Genomic DNA, 6,210 nt, shown 5'->3' on the forward strand with positions numbered 1-6,210 from the left:
ATTAGGTAAAACTGAGAAATAATTTTAATTTTGTAGATTAAATGATGTCAGACCATGTAAGATGTTAGTAACTGCTATGCAGGTGGAAATTGAAATGGTCAAAACTGGCAAAGTGAGACAATAAAAATGAGAAAAACAGTACCTGTGTTTGGAAAAAAAGAATACTACAGCTCAAAAGGCCGAATAAAAACCAAAAGGAAAGAGTGGTGTGCTCTTATTTTCCTGCTTCAGTGCTTTAGTTTTACAATAGCTTTCCTCTCATTTCCTAATTAAGCAGTTTTGAAGTTGTGAGAAAGGACAACTGCCCTGTTAGCCCAGCTCCTCCTCCTGGTACTGTTGCACGTGTCCCGGTGTTGCATGATTTTGGATGCAATAGGTTTCATTGAAGTATTGTTGGCAGCAGGGATGAGGATTAAACGGCATAGGAAATACAAAAGAAGCAGATTTGTAATGATGTCTGCTGGTCCCGAACTATCTCTCTGTGATGCATGTTGCTTTAAGGGGCGACGAAGGATGGATTCTGTGCCAGCTTTTGCCCTGCACAAATCTCTCTGTGCAGAAGGTAACTGCGTACAGTAAAAATCTTTTTATTGGGAAGTGCAGCAGTGACTAGCCTGGCAATGCAATTCTCTGGCTTCCTGGAAAAGAAGCGTTTCCATGGGAGTATTAGAAATCCTCCCCAGGAGCTGAAGCTGCCAAGGCTCATTGTGCCTGATCCCAGCAGCCCGGTCGAGGAGGGACATCAGCTCCTGCTGGTCACCACAGAGCTGCAGCTGGGGAAACAGCTCACAGACAAGGTCCAGTCTTTGTTTTGTTTTCAAAGCATTTTGCCTTTTGTTTCTTATTTCTGTGGTCCCTGCCATGTCAGCCAGGATCCTCTGTGGCCAGAGGTCCTGCTCTGCTCACTGTTGGAGGCTGTTTCCTTCACCAGCTGCATAGCACAACTGTTTGTGCAGCTGAGCCATGGTGCACCTAAACTTAAACGTGAAACTCACAGCATCACAGAATCATAGAATCATCAAGGTTGGAAAAGACCACCAAGATCATCTACTGCAACTGTCAGCCCATTCCCACCATGCTCTCTCAAGCATGCACCTCAGTGCCACATTTAACCTTATCTTGCAAACCTCCAGGGACACTGACTCCACCACCTCCAGGGCAGCCTGTGCCTCTGCCTAAGCACTCTTTCTGAGAAGAAATTTTTCCGGATATAAAATGGTGGGAGAGTTGTTGAAAACTCTACTTTGGTGCCTACCATATGCATCTTGGTAGTCACAGAGGAGCTTCATCTCCATACCTCAATGTCCTACATTGGCATGAGGTACCTAGTGCCACTGGCTGAAGGTCTTTGGGCAGCCATTCTGTGGCACATTCACCAAAAAGGAAAAGAAAGGCGATCATGGCATTAGCATGTAGCAAAACCTGAGAGGGAATTTACCCAGGATTGTTTCCTATGACATTTTAAACCAAGGAAGGTTGGTAAGATTTTGTCCAGTGGAGTAATACATGTTCAACAGCAGGAAGAGGAGAAAAGCAGTGAAGGTAATAGGCTTCATTTTTCAGAGCTTCCTGACCCATTTGTTAGGACCTGGTTTGAAGTTCGACGAGACCCACAGTGAAGACACAAAATCTCATGATGCAAATAAGAGAAAATGAGTTTAACGAGTACTGCATGCTCTACATCCCATAATTTTACCACTAAACTCTCAGACTTCTCGAAACTACTCTGAAATTGGCAGCCTAGACTTAATATTTTCTACCATTTTGCCATCACATGCAATTTTAGTTCTCAAGTGACTCCAATTTTAAACTTTCAGTGATTTAAACAGCTGCACTGTGCACAGATTCAAGTGAGGACATGCTTTAGTAATCAAGCAGCCCAACTCCAAATTTTATGGTTTGATGGTTACTGTGCCATTCAAACTATGCCCCATTACACAGAAGTGCATTCCTTTGATTTTACCAAAGAGACCATAAATATGACAAAAAGCATAGCTGGAAAACATGATTTCATGCCTGGATTTTTCAGCTCCTTTTTAATACAAAGAATAAATAAAGTGATCTCTGAAAGGGGCATCTCTTTGCACCAAATTATGTTTGGATTGTTTGCATGGCTAGCAGAGCTCATTGTTAGTCTTTCTAGAAACCAGCTGTGTGTAACAACGTTTAGGAAAAGAGTTTTCAAATCCAAAGAATGAGAGTAAGAGTGTAACTTCCCATTTCAGTAGTTTAACATTGTGGAAGCTCAGAGCATGGGGGGAGGAAGCTGATCTGCTTGATATAAAAAATGTAGATGATGTTCCATACATGCATAAATAAAACTAATTGTCAGCAGTTGTATACTTGGCAAACTTGGCTTATTGCTTGCAAATTTCTTACTGTATCCTTTCCTTTTTCCCCCAAGGTGATGCAATGTTTTCATCTCTGAAAACCTGGTTTCGAGAAAAGATTTGACTCCAAAATGGAAATCTGCTTTTGATTCAACATTAGGTACTAGCAGACAGAACTTTTCAGTCCTATTTCTTCGATTACTGCAGCCTTTCTTCACGAAAAGTCCCAGTGCACATTGCCCAGTGCATGTGCAGTGTCTGGTAAAGGTTACCCAGGTCCCAGCATTCATTCGCCACCAGTAGAAAACAGAATCAATTCAATCAAAGTTCGTAAATAAAAATGAATAGCTGTGCCATCTGGTGCTAGTGATGCAAAACATACAATAGTATGCACAGGTACAATAATTGAGAATTTAATTTGGGTAATTAAGTTTAATACATAATAAAATTTTATAGTAAACATTTAAAATGCTCCTAAAAATGTAAGTGCTTATTTTCTCAACGTTTTATAGAAAGGTACTCATTACAAACACATCTATTGGGTAATTTTGTACTGTGAGTTTTTAGGTAAAGGATTGACTCACATCAAAGCCTGAGCACACTGTTGGCAAGTGACTTCAGCTGGTGTTGGATTAAGGCCAGGAGGCCAAAAGGTAAGCTTTAAAAATGTAATTATGCTTCTGAAAAACTCAAGTACTTTTTCTTGCTGACATTTGTGATTTTTTTAATGAAAGAAAAGAAAGGAAAAGGAAAAGGAAAAGGAAAAGGAAAAGGAAAAGGAAAAGGAAAAGGAAAAGGAAAAGGAAAAGGAAAAGGAAAAGGAAAAGGAAAAGGAAAAGGAAAAGTCTGTATTTCCCCTCCCTTCTCTCTACTTTCCACCCTTAGCTTGCTTGGTGCTTCCTCAAGTGGTGAACCTGGTATCTGGGAACATTTCAGCAGCGTTCCCAACAGCCAAAGGCAAACTGGCCCCAGGTTGGATTCCTTAACCCGCCAGCACTACTCTCCTGGGCGGCAGCATGCTGCCATCCCAGCACTGTCTGGCTGGGGCAGGTTGGGTGCTGTGAGTGCCGGAAAGAAGATGAAGGGTGGAGTGGAGGGACACTTAAAGGCTCAATGCAGTTCTCCATCTCTGCTTTCCACAACTCCTTAAGATGGGCTGGTGGCAATGCCAGTATCAAAGGACATTTGCTGAGAAGGTCAAGACAAAGGCTACGGTGAATCAGACCCACCAGTGACTTGTAGCACTGCTGGGGGGGGGGGGGGCTGAAAGCCCATGGGAGCCCACTGAGAGCATGTGAGTAGATGGGCTTGACAGTACTGAAATTTGGGTGTTGTTGCAAGATTATTAAAAGATAATGTAATAACAATAAAGTTTGACTGCAGATTAATGCCTTTAGAAATTCGAGATACTAGTAGTAATTTGCTAAACTGTTTATTGGTTAAGCAGAGCTTCAAGGCTCAGTGTGCACTGTTTCACCATCAGCTCACTCTAGAGCATCAGGAATTCTAGTCTGGAAGCGGCTGAGAGGCGCCTGGTGCAAACAGGATAATGCCAGAGCAAAACCCAAGGCAAATTGTGCAATTTTACACTGATGTGGGTAAGCAGCCAAAAATTCTTGTGTGTACTTCAAGCATAGCAAATACTATTTTTTTCACAGACAGAAATGTTAAGAAGACACAGTAAAATGCAATATGAATCCCTTCTATAATCTGTTTCATGCATTATCAGGTCTTTGATAGTGGCCTGAACTCCAGGCATCAGTTGATGTCTCTATAATGCTAGAACCTGCCCACTGGAGGACTTTTTTTCTGCAATCTCACGAGTCTGCCCTGAAATATGCGTTTTAATATATCTTTTAAAATGTATTTACCTCATCCAGGGCCATCTGATATTCTCGTTTTCTATGGATATGCCTAATTTGTCTGTGAATCCTATTAAGCTATTTGATTGCAGTGATAACATGTGGCAATGAGTTAATAGGTTGTGCACATGCTGTGCAACTCTTTTTTTGGAAATCAGTAGTAAATCTTTAATGATGTTAAGACCTGTTTGTTCCTTCATGCAGAATTCCTTGTTCTGATCCAGGGAGAAGGGATAAAGCTCATCCCATTCTTTTCTTGTCTGCCATTATTTATGCAGCTGAATGTGCCCTTGTGTTTGTGCCTGCCCCAAATTACAAACTTAGCATGTCACCACTGCGTTTTATTTTCTTCTTGGAGGTCTCCAAGTTCTGCTCTATACTGTCTGCAACAGCAATCAACCACTCAGTCTGGGTTGCAATAAAACTCTCAATATTTCTCTTATGGGTGCTTCCATTCTAGAAATATCCTCTGGCACAGTGCTGGAAAAACTGCCAGACTTACACCAGTGGAAAAGTTTGAAGTTATGCAGAGCATTTTCAGACTCGGTGGTTTGCAAGCAATTTCTCATGCTCGGTGAGCATCAGCAGAAGAAACATAGCACAGTTCCTGCACTGACTGGATTCCCACAAGCCCTGGATGCTGATGGGCAGCGCATTTTGGGGCAATGCTTGTTCCTGAGTTTGGCCAGGAATACTTTGTAAAAACCTCTCCTGGGTGACAAATATTCTTGCTCTTCAAGCTCTTTTTCACCGAGAAGAAATTACTTTAGAAAATCAAGCACTCCAAAGTTCAGAAATGTCAAACATAAAGCTATTTGGACATCATGAATTCAGCTCTATTTTGTCAGTGAGTGGCAGGCACATTGATTACACACATCTGTTTGGTGAGTGCATGGTATTACAGCACTCAGGAAGTGCTGAAGGCATTGCATGAAGGCTATTCTTGTCACTGTAAGCCCTGCTAGCAGTCAAAGACACGTAGGTAACAAATGAGGAAGCCGAGATGTGACCAGGAAGGAGAGCCCAGACTGATGGCAGAGACTTTTGAATGCCAGACAAAAATATAATGCAAAAGTAGACCCTGAAAGGGCTTGTGTCAGGAGCAGGAAACCCTGACATTGAAATAATGTAGTAAGGAATTGAGCTGGGGTAGATGTACACGTTTTTGTGGAAAGCTACTTTTTGTTGACACCATTACTTGACCTATTGACTCCTTAATGGTTTTCATCACTTGAGTTTGCAATGCTGCAGCACTGGGGGATGGCATTTTTCACTGCTTCCTTGAGCACTGCTGATGTGTTTGAACATCATCTCTACGCCTCAGGAGAACACTCCTCCTTAATATTTCTCTGACCGTGGGAAATCAGGAAGACTTATCTGCTGTGCTCATGTGCCAGTTTCTGAGAGACAGGGCACTACAGCTAAGAGTTGAAGCCTTACACTGTACCAGTTTTGAGATGGAGTCATCTGCTCCCATGAATATAATATGGAGACAGTGCAGGTAGACAGTTGTGAGTTATAGTGGAAATAGGGGTTTTTGTTTGGCTTTTTTTTTTTTTTTTTTTTTTTTTTTTTAAGAAAAGGTTTTTATAGGAGAAGTCAGGAACATCCAGACTCCTGATTTGTCCAGTCTTGGTGCTCTGTTCTACAGCTGGATCCTTTCAACTGGGTATGACTTATCTTTGGCTTTCATCCAACTGCCTGAAACCTTATCAAAGCCATAAATATCACCTCAGCCCTTGAACTGGACCTCAAGGAGATGAAAAATCCCTCCATCCTCTGAAAGGCCTCTGAAAGGTATGATATGCAAACAGTTCTTTTCTTTGACTGTGGAAAATAACTGTTTTACCAACAACAGATCCATGTACAACTAAATACAAATCCCGAATCTGTGGTTCGAACCCTGCTCCTGGCTGACTGCAATAATGAGTCTGCTGTATAATGGAAAGTCTTATCTGTGGTGTGGTAAATCAGTCCAAAATTCTGTAGGAGTTCCCCTGTGGTGTGTTACCTTGGCA

The sequence above is a fragment of the Centrocercus urophasianus genome, unplaced genomic scaffold, assembly GCF_019232065.1.
Source record: "Centrocercus urophasianus isolate 14NV4802_14NV808 unplaced genomic scaffold, USGS_Curo_1.0 seq_19, whole genome shotgun sequence".
Classification (NCBI taxonomy): Eukaryota; Metazoa; Chordata; class Aves; order Galliformes; family Phasianidae; genus Centrocercus; species Centrocercus urophasianus.